We start from the raw sequence: 22786 nt of genomic DNA, 5'->3' as shown, positions 1-22786 counted from the left end.
ATATTTAAAAAATGAATCGTGTTCTGATCTCTGACAAAACAAAGAGTTAAAAAATACTCTGTGAAAAGAAGATCCTAGTTTATAGCATATTGTTTCTGAGCTGCAGACCACAGAGGCCTCATTGTCTTAAGTTGAAGGCAGCTGATATGAGACCTGAGGACTTCAAAAAGTCTGGGAACTGGTAAGAGCTTGGAAGCTGGGAAGCCAGGAGTCCTGCATCCTTGGTCACTCTTTGGCTCAGGTGGACAGGTGAGAAAACAGGAAAAAAATCAAGCCATGTTGTTGGAACTTTTGCATTTGTACAAGTTGGTGATTTCAAATAAAAAAAAATTCTTGTCAGAAATTTTCTACTTATTTGAGTGAGAGCTGAGTTAGGTACAGGCTAGTAATACAATATTTATAATCCAGGGGTTGGTAAACCAGTATGTTTCAAACACAGATATTTTGATCCCTAGACAAAAATCATCTCACTCAATGACTTTTGCTGTGTCTGTATACATATGATACTATGACATTGATAAATATAAAACCTCATTATTTCTGAAGCCCACATGGGCAGGTTTTTTCAAAGGTAAAGTATACCTTACTGACAATTTAACAACTGTATAACAGAGTTGAACTGTATCTGAACTATAGCAGTAACAATCTTAATATATCTCTCAGTAATGCCCATTAGAGCTGCCTACCTCAGATGGAAATAAAGTTTCTTATTTTCTTTATACTACTTTAATCCAAATGATGAATTTTCAAAATGTTTTCATGACAAATTTTTAAACTTCCTAAGTGAAAACTGTTTATAAAGGTGTATGTCCTCACTGAACTCCAGAAATACAGTTATTTGGCATTATTTTTCCTCAGTCAACTCTTCTCTGTTCTGCTGGAGGATGACTGAGTCCAAGGGATCAAAAGATTCCCAGACTCTTAATCCACCCTTACTTAGAGGGGTTTGCTTTGTTTTGTTGTTTGCTTGCTTTTCCATTGAAACTTGTTTCCCTGCTCTACTTACTCTGCGTGAGAAAGTCTGAGTAGAAATAGTACTGAAAACAGTATCTCCGTAATATTTGTCATCAGAGGCATCCTGTTATCAGGCCAATAGAAAGCTATTTTTAGAGAGAACCAGTGTTTGGATTCACACTGCCGAACCCTTCAGCTTTTTTTTTGCTGCATTGAAATTCCTTTAGAAATACAAAGCAAAGCACTCACAGAAATCAAGTAACTGAAAAAAACAGCAAACATTAAAGGCTCTATTTATATAAATGCTTTTTTATATGCTCCATGGCAGGCTGCTTAGGTTAATTAAGTACAATAATTAGAACTCTCAGTTGTTTAAATGATGATAGAAGAAAGGCAAGATTCAAGGAAAAGCACTGGAGTTTGGAACTACTAATTGTATAGGAGGGAATCCATAACAGGCAGTGATTTAATACTTCCCTTCAGGCAATCTCATTTATGAATAATGCTGGGAGGAGGGGAGGAGAAAATTGTGTCCAGTGGGGTTTGAGAATTGAGATGGACAATGAATGTATAAATCAGATTTATAGGCTGCAAGCATAACTGTAGCCTTGGGGTAACCTTGGAAAACTCTTTTCACAAAGAAGGTCTGCAAAACAAAGAGAATAGTGTATATTTTTGCATCCTCTCAACAAAGATATAAGAAGCCATCTCATCTTTCTTGTAGCTTTGGATTTGTCAGTAAATGACTTGTGCCAGGATGATGAGATATATAGTAGTAGCATGGTTAGTAGCACAAAATGGGAAGAGAGAGGAGCTGAGAGAAACAAAACCAGGAGAGCCATATGTAAGGCTAGATAATAATATGACTCTGGTCAGTCCTGAGAAAACTCTTAGGAAGTTTGATTTTTATGCCTTGTGTTTTCAGATGTAAACATGTTTGCAGGAGACCAGAGAAAAGAGAAGAAAATGACAGCAGGTTTGGAAAACATAACTTGCTAGGAGTAGAGTTGTGTTTGCTCAGTTCAAAACAAAGAGAAGACTAGGGAGGAAGAGAGGACGCTCATGGTAACATCCTTCCAGTAGGTAGAAATGTGTTGCAAAGAAGAAAATGATCACCACAATCCCATGCCAGCTAGGGGAGGAGCAGGAAAAAAATCACCTTGCATGCAACAAGAAAGATTATGGAAATGGGAAAAGTTTCTAAGTGGTCATATATTAGAAGATGCTGCCTAAGGGTGTGGTGAAAGTACAAGAAAGCATTAAGATGATAGGTTAAAATTTATTTGCATCAGTAGAGGAAGATATCTTGCCACCTCTTACAGCTCTATCCATTGGTGACTCTGTAGGGGATTATGATTTAGCCATGTTCAGGTTAAGATGAAAAAAAAGCATCTCCCAGAGGAAGTCAGTAAAAAATAAAGAAAGATGGTACAGTATGGAAGGAGACAGATTAGGAGCAGCACAATAATTTTGGTAATTGGGACAAAGAAGGTTTGGAATTATGGGTAGATCAAGTTATCCAAGGAAAAGTGCAGAGTGGCTTGATAAAGAGTCCAAAGTGTCAAAAAAGCAATGCAGACAACCCAAAGGTTATTGTAAAGACAAATGAAGAATAGAGATGAACAGGTGGAGAGAAAAGTAATGGAGACTGGTCACATTTTGTAAAAGGAAGTATGCCTGTCCTGGTTTTGGCTAGGACAGAGTTAATTTTCACAAGGAGCCAGGACAGGTGAGCCAAGCTGGCCAGAGGGGCTATTCCATACCATGTGACGTCATGCTCACCATAAAAGGGGGCTAGTCGGGGAGGGGTGGCTGGGCGCTGCTCCAGGATGATCTGAGTGTGGGCTGAGCATCCGGTCAGTCTTCGGATCAGTAAATTGCTTTCTGTTATCACCCATTGTGAATATCTGTTATGAGTACTGTTGCTGATTGTTTCCCTCTCCCTTTGCTGTCCTAGTAAACTGTCCTTATCACAACCCACGAGGTTTTGCCTTTCTCTTTCCCATTCTCCTCCCCATCCCGCTGGGGGAGGGGTGAGCAAGCGGCCGCATGGTGCTCAGCTGCTGGCTGGGGCTAAACCACGTCAAGTCCTTTTTGGTGCCCAATGTGGGGTACAAAGGGTTGCGATAACGACAAATCTGACCCAAGTGTGTTGAAAGTAAGTTGTTAAGTATTTATTGCATTATTTTAAGCAGCCGCTGGTCACAATGGTGTTTTGTTTGGTCACATGGCTCTGGTTTGTAAACCTGTGTTTACTCTATGTAATCCCTGCAGTGCTGTTTATCACCTCTGGGAGAAGGGCTTGTATTCTCATATTGTTATATTGTGTGATATCGACTTATGATAAGTTAACATCGACAGTCATGAGTCTAAGCTGGTATTTGTATGTAGCATTTCTGTCACGCCTGTACCTTGATCAACATCTCTCAGAATTGATTAATAATTGCACCCAATCTATGGGGAAGACAGGGGGGGATACCTTCTCCCACTCTTTCACCTCCCCTTTTCCCTTTTGGTTTGTATCGTGGTTTTACCCCAGCCAGCAGCTGAGCACTACGCAGCCGCTCACTCACTCCCCCTCATCGGGATGGGGGAGAGAATTAGAAAAGTTAAAGTGAGAAAACTCGTGGGTTGAGATAAAGACAGTTTAATAGGTAAAGCAAAAGCCATGCGCACAGGCAAAGCAAAGCAAGGAATTCATTCACTACTTCCCACTGGCAGGCAGCTATTCAGCCATCTCCAGGAAAGCAGGGCTCCATCATGCATAATGGTTACTTGGGAAGACAAATGCCATTACTTGGAATGCTGCCGCTCCCCCCCCCCCACTTCCTCTTATCCCAAGCTCCTTATAAACTGAGTATGACGTCATATGGTATGGAATATCCCTTTGGTCAGTTTGGGTCACCTGTCCTGTCTGTGTCCCCTCCCAACTCCTTGTGTACCCCCAGCCATCTCGCTGGCAGGGCAGTGCGAGAAGCAGAAAAGGCCTTGGCTCTTTGTAAGCACTACTCAACAATACAATAATTTTTGAGAATTTTGAATACCCTTGGAATGTTCCGGCCAGTATATTCCTATTGCTAGGTCTCCTGAATGCGTTTCAAGTCCTATTCAGGGTAAAGAATAAATCCACATATGGTACTTCATCCCATTTATCCTCCCATCTACAAAATAACATCAATTGCAATAAAGTATTATATCTCAGGGTTCCATTCCTTGGCCATTTCTCCTGATCTTCAAGAGTATACTTCGGCCACCAATTATTGCAATATTCTACTAGCTGTTTCTGAGTGAGGGGGTCCCCCCCCAATCTTTCCCCAATGCTTTAACACACATCCTAGGGGGGATCTTTTCAAAATCCCCCCTTCCGCCGAGAGCTTATTGCCCATTATAAAACAACACAAAACACGAAGGCAATACAAAAATAATACAAAATAACAACAGAACAACAGGACGTCCAAACCAAATACCAAATTCCAATCCCAGCTGTCCTACAGACTTTTGTCTGATAGGATCAAATCCTTCCCTTAGGTACCTTTATAGCCAAACGCTCTTGGTGCGGGCCTGTCCCGCCACGGTGGTAAGAGCAAATATCCAGATCAAATAAGAATGCCTTTACCTTTCCCAGGGGTCTTGATCAGAGCTCTTCGGTTTGAGGATCAGAGGTTCTCCCTGAGAATTCCCCGGTGCAGGCTGGAGGTCCTGCGATCCCACGGATCCGTCGAGGTCCAGAAGCAGTGTCCCATCTGGGTCGCCAAAAACTGTCACCGAAATCGGGAATAAAACTTCTTAACACCAATGTAGTGCTAAAAAGCAGGCATTCTTTATTACGGCGCCAGATGCATGGGGGATAGCTCCGCCTATCATGCATGCCGCCAGCTACAACCAGTGAGGGTTATATTGCCCCAAATCATACATATTCATTATGTTTCCTGGAACGCATTATAATATTTGCATCTTAATTACGCATGCACTTTAAGTCTGTGGTGGTCCCCAGTGGATTGCTGAAGAGGCGCTTTTGGTGTCCTTTTTCATGAACTTCCAAGTCTTTCTTCCATATACGGTCATGAGTTGGCTCATCGAGCAATCTTGTCACACTGTGTTGCAAGAGGTGTTTCCTGACTCTTATCTGGTGGTCTTATCTGGCATCTGTTGTTGGGTCATTTGTAAGTAATCCTCCAGGATGGACGTTCTTGCAACAATATGTCTTACTCCCCACCTGTACAGACCCGTATTTCAGCTATTAGGAGTAAGCATTCCTTGGCTCCAGAGAGGGGATATAGAGCATACACACCACAAGGTATCCTGTGGTTTTACCTGTGCGACCATGGAGAAGACATGAGGAAATGGGATGGGAAGCCTACCTCAACCCTACGGGCATGAGTACTTGAGCTTCAAGGCAAGATAGTCGTAAAAAAGGATTCTTCCAGGAAAAATGCTGCTTCTGTTTCCAGTGAGCAGCCCCCCAGACTGAGTGAAAGGCCTGATCGCACTTCTGATCCTCTTGAAGGGACCTCTAAGTCCTTTTTGCAAGAAGTGAGTAGCAAATATGATGATCAGGATTAGAGGCCCCCTGCCTCCAGCCAGGTGGAGGAAAGGGACAACTGTGTTTATTGGACTGTGTGGATCCGATGGCCTGGCCCATCAGATCCACAGGAGTACAAGGCCCTAGTGGACACCCACTGTCCATGTCACTGACAAAGATGTTAAACAGTGCTGGTTCCAATATCAACCCCTGAGGAACGTCACTCCTCACTGATCTCCACTTGGACATTGAGCCTTTGACCACAACTCTTTGAGTGTGACTGTCCAACTAATTCCTTATCCACTGAGTGGTCCATCCATCAAATCCATGTCTCTCCAATTTAGAGACAAGGATGTCATGCAGGACAGTGTCAAATGCCAAAAGGGTCCCTGTGTTTCTTAGGGAATTGTAAAACTTCAGGCTTAATCATCCAATAATGCTAAATTTGGCTGATGGTACTGAGAATCTTCACTAATTTTAGGTAGAGAAGCCTCTACTTCAAACTTAAATTTGTCAAAAATCCAGTCCTATTACTGTACTGGGTTTGCGTGGCAAGGTTTTGGTAGTGGGGAGGGCTACAGGGGTGGCTTCTGTGAGAAGCTGCTAGAAGCTTCCCCTATGTCAGATAGAGCCAATGCTAACTGACTCCAAGACAGACTTGCTGCTGGCCAAGGCCAAGCTAATCAGCAACGGTGGTAGTGCCTCTGTGATAACATATTTAAGAAGGAAAAAAAACCCAAAAAACTAGGGACTGTTTTTTGCAGCCAGAGGTGTGAGAAGATGTGAGAGAAAGAACTCTGCAGACACCAAGGTCAGTGAAGGAGGAGGTGCTCCAGGCACCGGAGCAGAGATTCCCCTGCAGCCTATCTGTGGAGAAGACCATGGTGAGGCAGGCTGTCCCCCTGCAGCCCATGGAGGTTGATGGTGGAACAGATAACCATCTGAAGCCTGTGGAGGACCCCACACCAGAGCAGGTGGATGCTCAAAGGAGGCTGTGACCCCATGGGAAGACCGCACTGGAGCAAGCTCCTGGCAGGACTTGTGGATCCATGGTGAGAGAAGAGCCCATGCTGGAGCAGGTTTGCTGGCAGGACTTGTGACCCCGTGGGGGATCCATGCTGGAGCAGTCTGGTCCTGAAGATCTGCACCCTGTGGGAGAGACTCATGCTGGAGCAGTTCATGAAGAACTATAGCCCATGGGAAGGACTCACGTTGGAGAACTTCATGGAGGTCTCCCATGACCCCACGCTGGAACAGGGGAAGAATGTGAGGAGTCCTCCCCCTGAGGAGGAAGGAGCAGCAGAAACAATGTATGATGAACTGACCACAACCCCCATTCCCCATCCCCCTGTGCTGCTGAGGGGGAAGTAGGTAGGGAATTCGGGAGTAAAGTTGAGCCCGAGAAGAAGGAAGGGATGAGTGGAAGGTGGTTTAAAATTTGTTGTTCTTTCTCATTACTCTACTCTGATTTGTTTGGTAATAAATTGGATTAATTTTTCCTGAGTTGAGTCTGTTTTGCCTGTGACAGTAGTTGCTGAGTGATGTCTCCCTGTCCTTATCTCGACCCACAAGCCTTTCGTTATATTTTCTCTCCCCTGTCCAGCTGAGGAGGGGGAGTGACAGAGCGGCTTTGGTGTGCACCTGGCGTCCACCCAGGGTCAACCCACTACAATTGCACTCTTCCTCCTTCCTACCATCCTCTTGCCGTTCAGGAATATTCTTTTGTTCCTGCCTTCCTTACACTGGCGAGCTGTTTGTTGCAAAGTTTTTCACTTCATTTAGTCTATGCAATGCACAGAACAGAGGGACACAATTGTTCCCAAGTCAATTAATGTTATATTTATTTAGAAGAAATACAGCTACAACAATATTCTAGGAAGCTGGTTTTAACATGAAAGGAACACCGTTGCACTGAATCACCTAATGTTATAAGATATGCCTTCCAATACCAAAACCTGTTAACTTTGAAGTTATTGCCAAACTATTTGTGTTCTGACTTTTTAGACTAGTTTTGTGCTTTAAAGTCTAAATTAGCCAATCTAATATAAATAGCTTTTTCAGTGTTAGAAGTTTGTTCCTCATTTTTTGGTGTTGATTCTTAGGCAAATAATAAATGATTTTTATGAGTTCCTTTCCTGTTGCAATTTTACTGAGTACTCATTTACATGTACTCATAAAATAGATCATAAAATAAATAAATATTCAAATTATATAAATTGCACCCTATAATAGCTGTGTCCTCTTCCTAGGTATCTACAGAATACAGTGACTTAAGCTGCAAACAACAGTCTTAAAAATAAGTAGTGTCTTAATTTTTCTGCATTTTTCATATTTTAAATCCCAAATGTACCCAAGAGTAATTGCTATTTAAATGCATGTTTTTCACACTCAGATTGAGATCCAGCTATATAACCTTATAAAGTCTTATACAGTTTTTGTATATCGGAAAGAAAATAGAGAAGGAACTTGATCCTGGTCTATAATTGACTGCGATGGGAGAAAATATTTGATTCCAGCAGGATCTGTAATCAAGTAAAGAGGCAAATTGAACCTAATGATTCAAAGGTGAATCTTGAGAAAATAGAACCTAGCAGATGTTTGTAAAATCAGAAGTATCTGTCTATTGGAACAGCATATCAAGGGATGCAGGAGGAAAGCAGACAGTCTTCAAAACATCTGCATGTGTCAGGAATGGGCAGGGGACATCATCACGCTGCTCTGGAGCTGATGAACAACTCACACTTGCTGGACTCTGTGAGTCCTCGAGGGGCAGCTGGGTGCTGTGACATACAATGTGGTGGCCCAATGTGGGCCTTTGGATGCCATACGAGTCCAGGCTGCATCTCCATTCCCAGCTGAAGGCTGGGTAGGAACCCTCGAAGGTGAACATGACAAGCAGGAAACAAGAAAACATGTGGAATTAATCAGTTCCAGTGAACTGGCATTTTCTCATTAAAATATGTTCAGTCAGGCCCATGGAGCGGAGAATGGCTGCCATGTCTAAAATTATATTCTGGTTCTCACACGGTCTGTGTATTCAGGAAATGAAACTAGATGATGAGTCTTTCCAGCTTCTATATGAATTCCTGGCAGTTGTTTACACTTGTGACAAGTCTGGATGGTTTCTTGACTTCATTAGGAAGCAAGAAGCAGCTCTACAATTTTCAATGACCCATGCTCAAAAATGCTTTACAAAGGCTTAGTTGTGAAAATATCAGTAAGATTTTGTTTTGAAAATAACAAGTCCTGTTACACTTCAGCAGCTGTATCATTTAAATAAGCTTTTAGCACACTTTCTGCATTCAAAGTTAAATGCTAAGGTCAGAGATTTGCTGTTTTGTCCCCTACTTCAGTGAAAAGATAATGTAATAATGTATTATTAATCCATGCACATTTTGCTCTCAAAATTAGTAAGAAAAACAAGATAAACTGGGGTTTTTTTTCTGTGTGTGAAACAGCTGGATTAATTGTGGTCAGATGCTGACTTGAGTTAATGGGAGTGAACAGGTTGCTTTTGCATAGAAGTGCAGCAGTTTGGAAGGAGAATATTTCCACAGGAAAAGACCAGAACTTGTTTTCCAGCAAGCTCAACACAACATGTATATTGTATTCTAAATTAGGGATCCACAAACTGTTAAGGAAGAAAATATGACTCTGAGGGACCTACATGATACTAAGAGGTTTATATTAAACAGATTTGCCTCTTAGTTTTTGGACTTATTATCCTTGTTTATTCCAATCTTCTTTACTCCTAAGTTTATGTTAGCTAGTGTGAAAGTAATTATATCTTTACCCAAAACAGCAGCATAAAACCAAAACCTAAGAGCACAGATGTCTCATGCATCCACAGAAAGGATCTTGTTGCAGGGCATGGCTGAGGGGGCTTAGAATCGCCTCCAACACCAGAACTGCAGGACAAGGAGAGAGGCATTTCCCCCCATATTCTCCTCCAGGAGGGGAACCTTTCCCCATGAAGGCCAAATGTGGAAGTCCTGAGACTAAGTCTCCTGGGACAGCAGCACATTTGACTTTGGTTTATGAGGGTATGTTGGGTTCCCTCTGCATGGAACTACAGCAACTTTTATCTCATTTACATGGGAAAGGCAATCTCATATTTCACAGCACCAGCACTCTGTCTTTCATTTGCACAAGCTCAGCATGGTGTACCTGACACTCCATGCTCAGGAATGGCTTCATTTCCAGGTCAGTCTGCCCTAAGAGTTGGGAACTGCAGAAGTCCAGCCAGGTAGCTGTGTCCTCCACGTGCCTGAGTAGGGGCAAGGTGCACTGCAGCTCTGCAGCATTCATGGGCAAAGGAACTCTTGGTGCTTTCTCTGCTCTCTACCCTGCTCTGCAGCACCATGTTTTATGCCAATCACCAGCTCTTGTGCTTTCAGCATACATCACCATCATGTCTTTATCCTGTGCCTCTGCTTTCATCTCTTCTGAATCCTTTTCACATTTTTATTTTAGCCAATTCTGACAAGTGTCAGTCCCATGTGAGTCAATTTATGCCTCAATCCCATGAGTGTGTCCTGGTTCTGGCTAGGATAGAGTTAATTTTCACAAGGAGCCAGGACAGGTGAGCCAAGCTGGCCAGGGGGCTATTCCATACCATGTGACATCATGCTCACCATAAAAGGGGGCTAGTCGGGGAGGGGCGGGTTCGGTGGCTCCAGGAAGGTCTGAGTGTGGGCTGAGTGGCCGGTTGGTCAGTTGGTCTTCGGATCAGTAAATTGCTTTCTGTTATCACCCATTCTGAATATTCCATTGTCAGTACAGTTGTAGGCTTTCCCTTTGTCTTTCCCATTCTCCTCCCCATCCCACCGGGAGGGGGAGGGGTGAGCGAGTGGCCACGTGGTGCTCAGCTGCCGGCTGTGGCTAAACCACGTCAGTCCTTTTTGGCACCCAACGTCCAGGCACGAAGGGTTGTGATAACAACAAGTCTGACCCAAGTGTGTTAACACAAAGTTGTTATAAGCATTTATAATGTTATTTAAACAGTCGCTGGTCACAATGATGTTCTGTTTGGTCACATGGCTCTGGTTTGTAAACCCATGTTTTCTCTATGTAATCCCTGAGGTGCTGTTTATCACCTCTGGGAGAGGGGTTCGTGTTCTCATATTGTTGTATTGTGTGATAATGACATGATAAGATATCATCGATGGTCACGAGCCTAAGCTGGTACTTGTATGTAGCATTTCGGTCAGGCCCATACCTCGGTCAACATCTTTCAGAATTGATTAATAATTGGACCCAATCCATGGGGAAGACAGGGGGGGATACTTTCTCCCACTCTTTCACCTCCCCTTTTCCCTTTTGGTTGGTTACAACAATTTTTGAGAATTTTTTAATACCCTTGGAATGTTCAGGCCAGTATATTCCTATTGCTAGGTCTCCTGCATGCTTTCCCACTCCTGTTCAGGGTTAGCAAAAATTGTTTTAAGAATACCACCCAGGGATCTTCCCTGAGGCTGAATAGTCAGGGCTGGCATGGCATGTGGGAGAGTATGGGCGGGTATCTAGAGACCTTCTCACCCCCAATGGTTTGGAGCTTCACTCCCGAACAACTGCAAGACCCTGATAAAGTGGTAGAATATTTGAAAGGAAAATGTTGTGGCTATTCTAAGGAGACACAACTTACCGCACTGTGCTGGGCCCTGGCCATGATCTACCAAACACTGATCGATATTAGACAGCGCCATCAGAGGGAAGAGAGGGAAAACAGACTCACAGGCATTGCAGCTACCCGAGCCCCTGCAACAGGCACTGTAGCCGAGCCAAAAGACCAACCTGTTAAAGAAAAACTCTACCAGACGTGAGTTACCCTAGGTATGCTTTATTGCAGCGCTGGATGCACGGGGGAAATAGCTCCACCAAACGTGCATGCCAGGTGATCACCAACATACAGGTTATATAGAATCAAAATATACATATTCATTATTTTTCCAAGAAAAGGCAGTCCTATGATAATCATTTCTTGGAATCCATTTCCATATTCTCCTCCCCATCACGCATGCTCAGTGATTTGAGTTGGTGGTCCTCAGAGGTCTCTGGTGGTCATCAGTGGTCTCGCACCCGTGTTCGCTGGATGACCCTCTTCTTGCAGGCATGCGCAGTATCCTTGCTGTGGATACACTTGTCCCTTACAACTTACTTCATAAGATTAATATTCCCGGGCCTATTGTCCGGTTGGGTAGGGACTGTACAAGGAACGTAGCAGCATTGTACATTGCCATGGTCGGTTAGCTATTACCTTGATTACAAACCCCTTTCCCACGATTATAGGCTTTAAAACAGTTCTAGGCCTTAAGCAGCTTTCTAGTTAATATAAGTTTTCTTATAGCTAAGCTTCTATATTTTTACAATTCCCTCCTTTTTTTTCATTGCATCCCTGCAATTATTTATATCTCCAAGCTCCTTGTAATTTTGCTACTATACTAGAAAAACAGGTTATGCAACATTGAAAAATCACTATTATACATACAATCCCTATGATCACTAAGGCTGCTACAGCAAGCGCCTTTTTGAGCCACACAGATAAATCAGGAGTCCAGGAAGTCAACCACGACACAGTATCAGTAAAACCCCAGGATGTATCGTCTTTTTGTACTTGTCACATTTGAGAACTAATCTCCCAGATTTTATGTACATCAGTCAGTAATTCCCCTGAATGATCTACATACATGCAACAACTCACATTTAGCATTGTACAAACTCCACCTTGTGATGCTAACATCATATCTAAGGCCATACGATTTTGTAGGGTAATTTTTGAGAGTTCTGCAATTTCAATTTGCAAGGTTGTTAACCCATGAGCAGTATAATTTGCCAATTTTTCAATTTCCCCCGATATGTTTAAAATCGCTTTTTCCAGTTCACTCACCCCTAAAGATGGTATGAACCATCGGAGAAAAGAGTGAAATCCTGAGGGTTTTTCTATTAGTGGGTTATTGATCCTTTTAACACGAGTTAAAAAGGTGCGATGCCAGATTGGAACATTTATAGTTTTAGGGAGAATTTGTAAATCCACAGTTACCAGTCCTAGAGTGCAAATTCCTCCCCAGCGTGGTGGGAGTACTTTATAGGCTTTGTCACCACATAACCAAAATAGTCCTAGTGCCTTTGGTGCCCTCCAAGCCCAGCTCAAGCGAGATTTAATATGATTAGTTGTGTTGCATTTAGTCCAATTTCCCACAAAAGTGTGATTAAGACAAAACTGCCAAGTCCAGTTCTCTGGGGGGTAACATCTCTCTACACAGAGGACGTTATGATATTCGTCTAAAGGAGGAATTCTGATGGTTAATATTTGCTCCTCATATTTAGTCGTTATAGAGGTATTTCTCCAAAACTTTTCCCAAACTGAATCCTTCGGAATTGGAATACCAATTAAATCAAACCCTCGACCTACAGATTTTGGTAAAGATGCACAAAGCCAACATTCAGTATAATTCAAATTCTTCGCAAAGGACTTCATTAAGGAAACGTGAGTGTTATTTAACCAAAAAGTTTCTTCTTCATTTCCAACTAAACTTCGTTTACTTAATCTAGATTTGGTCATTATTTTGTCAGTATTAGAAATGCCAGTTTGAAAACCCCATGGAAATTCATAATCATGTGCTACCAGAAAATTCTTAAACCCATCTTTGATAATGTAATACATTACAAAAAAGGATGGACTCGTCAGATTCAAATTGATACAACACCAATCATTGTTTTTACCCTCTGTCATTACCCATAAGTGATGGTTGACACACCAGGTTCCTGTTCCTGTTTGCGGCTCATATATATATATATGTGATATGGATACATTTTCCATGTATAACTTCTTGATGATTCCGTTCCATTCTCAGGATCTCCCATCACAAATCCAACACAAAATTCTAGAAAAACATTAGGATTAAAAAAAGAATTCCATACAATCTCAGTATTTCTACCCGCTACAATATTTTCCCCTTTTGCATTCTTAGTTCCCCAAACTTTACAAAAGGTTTGCTCCCAGAGACTAGTATTACTATATTGTATTATGGTTCCTTTTGTAATTGCATCTCGGTATCGCAGGATGAACTTTGTCCACAAGGTATCAGTCTTACTCAAGAGAAAACAAATCAGCAAATACAGCAGTGCGTTGATTTTCATTCTGTTGCGGAATCTTTAAGCACATGTGAGTGATGGATCCACGTCTCTTTTCCTTGTACCTTTACAGCATAAAAGGAGGTTAATAACACCATGTAAGGTCCTTCCCATTTGGGCTCAAATCTATTTTTCTGTTTAAAATTCTTTATATACACTTTATCCCCTGGTTGAATATTATGTACCTGAATTTCAGGTGTTATCCCTTGATACCAATAAGCATGATTTCGTAATTGCATAAAAGAATTTTGCAAATACAATAAATACTGAGTTACCTGTTCATCTCCATCCAAAAGGCTTGTTTTTGCTGGAATATAAGTTCCAGGTACTGCTAAAATTCTCCCAAATAAAACTTCTGCTGGAGATACACCTACTGGTTGCCTTGGTGTATTTCTAATGTCCAAAGTACTAAATTTAATGCTTCTGGCCACTTCAAGCCAGTTTGTTTACAAGTCTTAACTAATTTGTCTTTGATCGTCCTATTCATCCTTTCTACTTGTCCTGACGATTGTGGATGATAAGGTGTGTGCAATTGCATCTTGATATTTAATGAATGATAAATTTGCACTAAAATTGCGGCAGAGAAATGTGCTCCCCTGTCCGAGTCAATTATTTCAGGAACTCCATATCTAGGTATTATCTCTTTTAACAGAGCTTTAACCACTGCTTTTGAGTCATTCTTTTGAGTTGGGAAAGCCTCCACCCAGCCCGAAAGCTGGTCAATGATCACAAGTAAATAAGCATATCCCATAGCCCTAGGCATCTCCGCGTAGTCAATTTGTAGTTTTTGAAAAGGATATGTTGCTGGAGGTCGCTTTCCTGCTGGTGCCTTGATTTTCAAAGAGGCATACTGCTTGCACAGTCGACACCCTTCGCAAACTCTCTTAATAGCAGCATAAATCCCGGGTGCTGCCCACAGTCTCTGTACTCTCAAAGCTATATTCTCAGGTCCACCATGGGTTTTCTCATGGTGCCATCACGCGATTGGTATTAAATACCTTTTTGGGAGTAATGGTTTCCCCCCTAGAGTCCATTGTCCATTCTGCTGTTCTGCTCCCAGCTTCTCCCAGAGCTGGCTGTCTTCCTCAGGAAGTTCCTCATACAGCTTTTGCGTGTCTGGCAATTTCCGGTCAAGCTCTCCTTGATGGGTCAGTGTCATTGCAAAGGTGACTTGTTGGGCTGCCGCTTTTGCAGCCTGGTCCATGAGCTCGTTCCCTTTTGCCAATTGATTCTCTTGGTTGGTGTGTGCTTTAATATATATCACTGCTAGTTCAGATGGTAATTGGATCGCCTCCAAAAGTTCTTTAATCTGTTGTCCATGGGCGATCGTTTTACCTGCTGATGTGAGAAATCCCCTTTCTTTCCACAGCATACCTGTAGCATGACAAACTCCAAACGCATACTTAGAGTCAGTATACAAATTAACCCGTATTCCGATCGCATATTGTGCAGCTTTCGTGAGGGCGACGATCTCTGCGCCTTGAGCACCTAGAGTGGGAGGCAAAGGTCCTGCTAACAATACCTTAGTTTCCGTGGTAACAGCAAACCCAGTACATTTCCATCCTTCTTCATAATAGGAGGAGCCGTTGGTAAATAAGTTCATATCTGGGTTATCCAAAGGCTGATCTCGTAGGTCATCTCGTGGTTTGCTCGTCATTTTGATCACCTGTTCACAATCATGTTCATCCTTTTCTCCATCCGTGGGCAGTGGCATTAAGGTGGCAGGATTCAAAGTGTTACATCTTTCCAATCTTAAATTGTCAGCAAGCAAAAGTATTAGTTCATATTTATGTGCTCTTTGTGGAGAAAGTGCTTTCTCGGCATATTGTTTCAATAATATTTCAACTTCATGTGGCACACAGACTACTAGGGGATGTCCCAAGACTATGTTCCGGCTTTTTTCCACTAACTCAGCAGCAGTAGCCACAGCTCTTATGCAAAACGGAGTTCCTCTTGCTACTGAATCTAATGTGCAAGAATAATAGGCTATAGGTCTTTCATGTGGCCCTAAAGTCTGAACTAAAACTCCATTTGCTGTTCCTTTGTTTTCTGTGCAATAAAGTTTAAAGGGTTTAGAATAGTCTGGAAGCCCCAAAGCTGGAGCTTGCATTAATGCTTCCTTTAATGCACGAAAGGCTTTTTCTCGTTCAGGACCCCAAGCTATTTGTTCCACTTCCTCATTTTTCGTTGCCTCATTAAGAGGTTTCGCTATTTCACTGAATCCAGGAATCCATGGCCTACAATATCCTACTTGTCCTAAAAATCCCCTTAATTGTTTCTTTGTTACTGGTCTGGGAATTTCTTGTATAGCTCTTACCCGTTCTGGATCTACTTCTCTCCTCCCTGGTTTAAGAATAAACCCCAGATACTTTACCTGTTGTTGACAGAGTTGCAGTTTGGATGGAGATGCACGGTGACCCTTTTTTGCAAGTTGGATGCACAAATATTCAGTATCCCGCATACAATCTTCAGCCGTATGGCTTGCTAGTAACAAATCATCAACATATTGAATCAAAACAGAACCCCCAGAAAATTTTAAGTCTCTTAGATCGTTTCTGAGAATTTGAGAAAAGATGGTTGGTGAACTAGTAAACCCTTGTGGCAAGCGTGTCCAAGTCAACTGTTTTCCTTGCCAAGTGAAGGCAAAAATCAATTGACTTTCTTCAGCAATAGGTATACTGAAAAATGCTCCTGTTAAATCCAAAACAGTAAAATATTGTGCCCATACAGGTATTTGGGTAAGAATTAAATTTGGGTCAGGGACAACAGGGCGTGGGGAAATTACATGCTCATTTACTGCATGGAGATCTTGAACAAATCTATATTCTGGATCCCCATCCTTATCTAATCGATGTTTACTTACTGGCAAGATTGGAGTATTATATGGACTTTGACATTCCTTGAGTATTCCTTTTTCTAAGAAAACTGCAGTCTGTTTTTGAATACTCAGAATAGCCTCATCTGCAATCGGGTACTGTTTAATTGATGGAGGTGACCCTCCTTTTGTTTTAATTATTACCGGTTCTGCAGATAACAATAATCCTATATCATCACCAGAGCTGCTCCATAGTTCCCAGGGAACTGCTTCAAGTCCTTCTGGAATTTTAAAAGCCAATTCTTCTTCTTGTGGAATTTGCACAATTTCTGATCCCATGATTATTAACTTGATTCCAGCCGGAGCAAGGAGTATTTGAGTACCAAATTCCTGCAAAAGATCACGTCCTAGCAAAGACACAGGTGAATTTGGAGATATCACAAATCTTCCCCATACCATTTTCTCTGCAATGATAATTGGAAGTGGGGTTGAAATATATTTTATTTCTTGTCCAACAACCCCTCTTATAAGTACCTTCTCTTTAGAAATCAATGTTTGTGGGAGTGCATAATTCAAAAGGGACAAAGTTGCTCCTGTGTCTACTAAAAATTCAACAAAAAGTCCGTTTACCTTTGCAGTAATTTGTCCATACTCATTTACCTTCACTCCTTCATTCGACATTTTCGCAGTCCTTCGGTAAGCATGGAATTCAGCTCATTAATTTTCTATTGTGAGTGAGGGCGTGGTGGATATGGTGGATTTGATCCTCATCCAGCACTTACTGGGCAAAGTGGGCACTCTCGCTGGATATGTCCTATATTCCCACAATAAAAACACTCTAAAGTATTAGGATTAGATTGGTTAAGAGAAGAAAGAAAGGGAGCCCTTCCCCCACGTCCCCTTCCTCTTGGCGTTCCCCTTGAAATTCCACGTCCCCTTCCTCTTGATTGATAATTCTGTGTAATTGCTGCAGCCAACAAACTAATTTCTCTCTCTTTTTCCTGTCGCTCTCGTTTTCTTTCCTGTTTATTTCTCTTGTTCTCTCTCTTTTGTTTTTCTTCATCTCTACCATCAAAAACAAATGCAGCAATACTCAGTATTTTAGTCAGGGTTTCCCCTTGCCACCCAGGCATGTGCTTTTTAAAATACTTATTTATATCAGGAGAAGACTGCTCCACAAATACACTAATAGCCAATGGTTCTTGAAAATTTTCTCTAGTCATTCCCCCGTATTTCAACAAGGTAGTTTTCAATCTTATCCAATAATCGCTGGGGTGTTCATCAGGTTTTTGTCTGCATTCAAGGACCTTTGTCCAATTTGTAACTCTTTCGCCACATTGCCGTATGGCCTCCAATAATTGTCCGATGGCTGCCCGATAAGCTTGCATTCCATCGGTTGTGGCTAAATTCCAATTAGGGTCCTCAGTGGGCCAGGGATTTAATCCTTGACCCCTCTGAGCAATTTCTCGGTCCTTTTGAAAAATTTTATCATCTCGCTCATCCATCTGGAATAGTTCTCTTAACAAAGTTTTCATGTCACTCCAATTAGGTGTATAATCAGTGACTATTCCAGATAGCATTTGCGCACATTTTTCTGCATCATCTCTTAATCTTGGCATTTTGCTTTGCCACATAATCAAATCACCTTGTTTCCAAGGTTCGTGGCGCATCACAGCAGTCACTGCAGGAACTTCAGGAGGAGCTCCTGGTCCTGCTCTGGGATTTGGGATGTAATCCAATTTCATGGGAAACATCCCTGCTTGGGGAAGGTCAGTTTCCTCGGCCTCAGGGGCAGAGGGAAGTGGGCTTACCCGTGGTTTAGATGGCTTATGTCTTTGACAAGACCAATCATACCAAATATACCAATAATCAATATTTTGACTTGCAGCATCTTCTAAAATAGTCCTTAAAAACTTTAACTTATGGGGCTTAAAAGTTCCTTTGGGAGGCCAAATATCCATAGGTCCTCCCCCTCGAGTTCGAGTTAGGAATGGCCATTCCTCCTGACACAACACAATCAGTCTTTTCTTTTGCAAAGTCTGTGCCCCATAAACCTTATTCCAATTTTCCAAAACCTCAGCAAGGGGCGTCCCCCTTTCAACGCTGGGTGTATTTCCCATTTCTTACTTCTTTTCCTCTTACCAAATCTTTTAGCAAGTTTAAACACAAGAGTACTCCCAGTATCGTCTGGAAAGACCCGTGTCCAAGTCTCTTAGGTGAACTCACCTATTTTTGCCAGCAACGAGCGTTGGTCACGGGTTTGTCCAGAGAATTAACTGGTGCTCCTTCCTCTTGCGTCCTAGGGTCCCATCTGGGTCACCATCTGTTAAAGAAAAATTCTACCAGACGTGAGTTACCCTAGGTATGCTTTATTGCAGCGCTGGATGCACGGGGGAAATAGCTCCACCAAACGTGCATGCCAGGTGATCACCAACATACAGGTTATATAGAATCAAAATATACATATTCATTATTTTTCCGAGAAAAGGCAGTCCTATGATAATCATTTCTTGGAATCCATTTCCATATTCTCCTCCCCATCACGCATGCTCAGTGATTTGAGTCGGTGGTCCTCAGGGGTCTCTGGTGGTCGTCAGTGGTCTCGCACCCGTGTTCGCTGGATGACCCTCTTCTTGCAGGCATGCGCAGTATCCTTGCTGTGGATACACTTGTCCCTTACAACTTACTTCATAAGATTAATATTCCCGGGCCTATTGTCCGGTTGGGTAGGGACTGTACAAGGAACGTAGCAGCATTGTACATTGCCATGGTCGGTTAGCTATTACCTTGATTACAAACCCCTTTCCCACGATTATAGGCTTTAAAACAGTTCTAGGCCTTAAGCAGCTTTCTAGTTAATATAAGTTTTCTTATAGCTAAGCTTCTATATTTTTACACAACCCATACCAGTATCAGTCGCCCCTATACACAAGAAGAAATACACAAGGAAATCAGTTCGCTTAGTGAAGGATAATGATGACGAACCGGGACCATCATGAGAACAAGAAGAAGAGCCAGAACCAGAGGTAATCACCCAATCCCTGTCCCTGAGGGAGCTGTGAGATATGCGGAAAGACTTCAGCCGCCTTCCAGGGGAGCACATGATTACCTGGCTGCTCGGATGCTGGGATAACAGGGCCAGTAGCCTGGAATTAGAGGGTAGGGAGGCCAAGCAGCTGGGATCCCTGTCTAGGGAAGGGGGCACTGACAAGGCAATTGGGAAGAAGGCACAGGCCCTCAGCCTCTTGGAGGCGACTCCTGTCAAGTGTGAGGGAAAGGTATCCCTTCAGCGAAGATGTCGTATGTCGGCCAGGCAAGTGGACCACCATGGAGAGAGGTATCCAATATCTGAGGGAATTAGCTGTGTGGGAGATGGTTTATTATGACCCGGACAATGCGCAGTTACCCACAGTCCCTGATGAAGTCCAATGTACCCGACCCATGTGGCGGAAGTTTGTACAGAGTGCACCATCATCGTACGCCAACTCACTGGCAGTAGTGGACTGGAAAAGTGAAGAGGCACCCACAGTGGACGAAGTGGCTGGCCGACTCCGGCAGTATGAAGAGAGTCTCTCTTCCTCCCTTGTCTCGGCTGTGGAGAAACTGTCCCGGGAGTTCCGGCAACTCAAAGAGTATAAGTCCTACTCCACACCTGCACAGACCCATATTTCAGCTGTTAGGAGTAAGCGTTCCTCTGCTCGAGAGAGGGGATATAGAGTGTACACACCGCAATGTGTCCTGTGTTTTTTACTTGCCTGACCATGGAGAAGACATGAGGAAATGGGATGGAAAGTCTACCTCAACCCTACGGGCACGAGTACTCGAGCTGCAAGGCAAGACAGTCATAAAAAGGGACTCTTCCAGAAAGAATGCTGCTCCTGGTTCCACCGGGCAGCCACCCAGATCGAGTGAAAAGCCTGATTGCACTTCTGATCCTCTTGAAGGGACTTCTAAGTCCTTTTTGCAAGAAGTGAGTAGCAAATATGATGATCAGGATTAGAGGGGCCCTGCCTCCAGCCAGGTGGAGGAGAGGGACAATAGGGTTTATTGGACTGTGTGGATCCGATGGCCTGGCCCATCAGACCCACAGGAGTACAAGGCCCTAGTGGACACTGGTGCACAATGTACTTTAATGCCATCCAGCTATGAAGGGGTGGAACCCATCTCTATTTCTGGTGTGACGGGGGGATCCCAACAGTTGACTCTGCTGGAGGCTGAAGTGAGTCTAACTGGGAATGAGTGGCAACAGCACCCCATTGTGACTGGGCCAGAGGCTTCATGCATCCTGGGCATAGACTACCTCCGGAAAGGGTATTTCAAAGACACAAAAGGCTACTGGTGGGCTTTTGGAATAGCTGCCTTGGAAGCAGAGGAAATTGAACCGTTGTCTACTCTGCCCAGTCTCTCAGAGGACCCTTCGGTTGTGGAGTTACTGAGGGTTGAAGAGCAACAGATGCCAATCACTACCACAACTGTGCACTGGCGGCAATACCGCACCAACAGAGACTCCCTGGTTCCCATCCACAAGCTAATTTGTCAACTGGAGGGTCAGGGAGAGATCAGCAGAACCCACTCACCCTTTAACAGTCCCATATGGCCAGTGTGGAAGTCCAATGGAGAGTGGAGGCTGACAGTAGACTATCGTGGCCTGAATGAAGTCACACCGCCCATGAGTGCTGCCATGCCAGGCATGCTGGAACTTCAATATGACCTGGAGTCAAAGGCAGCCAAGTGGTATGCCACAAGTGATATTGCAAATGTGTTTTTCTCGATCCCTTTGGCAGCAGAGTGCAGGCCACGGTTTGCCTTCACTTGGAGGGGCCTCCAGTACACCTGGAATTGACTGCCCCAGGGGTGGAAACACAGCCCCACCATCTGCCATGGCCTGATCCAGACTGCACTGGAAAAGGGTGAAGCCCCAGAGCACCTACAATACATTGATGACATCATTGTATGGGGCAACTCAGCAGAGGAAGTTTCTGGGAAAGGGAAGAAAATAATCCAAATCCTGCTGCAGGCTGGCTTCACCATAAAGCAAAGTCAGGTCAAGGGGCCTGCACAGGAGATCCAGTTTTTAGGAATAAAAAGGTAAGACGGGCATCATCAGATGCCAATGGATGTAATCAACAAAATAGCAGCCATGTCTCCACCAACCAACAAAAAGGAAACACAAGCTTCCTTAGGCATTGTGGGTTTCTGGCGAATGCACATTCCAAATTAAAGTCTCATTGTAAGCCCTCTCTGCCACGTAACCCGGAAGAAGAATGATTTCAAATGGGGCCCTGAGCAACAACAAGCCTTTGAAGAAATTAAACAAGAAATAGTTCATGCCGTAGCTCTTGGGCCAGTCCAGGCAGGACCAGGTGTTAAAAATGTGCTGTACACCGCAGCCAGGGAGAATGGCCCTACCTGGAGTCTCTGGCAGAAAGCACCTGGGGAGACTTGAGGTCGACCCCTGGGGTTTTGGAGTCAGGGATACAGAGGATCCAAGGCCTGCTACACTCCAATGGAAAAGGAGATATTGGCAGCCTATGAAGGGGTTCGAGCTGCTTCAGAGGTGATTGGCACTGAAGCACAGCTCCTCTTAGCACCCCGACTGCCGGTGCTGGGCTGGATGTTCACAGAGAGGGCTCCTTCTACACACCATGCAACTGATGCTATGTGGGTCGCACTGATTACACAGCGGGCTTGAATAGGAAGCCCCAGTCGTCCAGGGATTCTGGAAGTGATCACAGGCTGGCCAGAAGACAGAGATTTCAGAATGTTGCCAGAGGCGGAGGTGACACATGCTGAAGAGGCCCCACCATATAATAAACTAACAGAAGAAGATAAACCATATGCCCCTGTTCACTGATGGGTCCTGTCGCATTGTGGGAAAACATCGGAGGTGGAAGGCTGCTGTATGGAGTCCTACATGGTGAGTTGCAGAAGCTGCTGAAGGAGAAGGTGAATCGAGCCAGTTTGCAGGGGTGAAAGCCATCCAGCTGGCTTTGGATATTGCTGAAAGAGAAAAGTGGCCAACACTCTACCTCTATAGTGACTCGTGCCCTGTGGGTGTAGTTACAGCAGTGGAAGCAGAGCAACTGGCAATGCAGAGGCAAACCCATCTGGGCTGCCCCATTGTGGCAAGATATTGCTGCCTGGCTAGAGAAGCTAGTTTGTAAAGGTACATCATGTAGATGCCCACATACCCAAGAGTCGGGCCACTGAGGAACATCAGAACAACCAGCAGGTGGATCAGGCTGCTAAGATTGAAGTGGCCCAGGTGGATTTGGACTGGCAGCGTAAGGGTGAATTATTTATAGCTCAGTGGGCCCATGAAACCTCAGGCCATCAAGGAAGAGATGCGACATTTAGATGGG

This window comes from Balearica regulorum, chromosome W (assembly GCF_011004875.1).
Source record: "Balearica regulorum gibbericeps isolate bBalReg1 chromosome W, bBalReg1.pri, whole genome shotgun sequence".
Classification (NCBI taxonomy): domain Eukaryota; kingdom Metazoa; phylum Chordata; class Aves; order Gruiformes; family Gruidae; genus Balearica; species Balearica regulorum.
Note: the sequence above shows the minus strand (reverse complement) of the source record.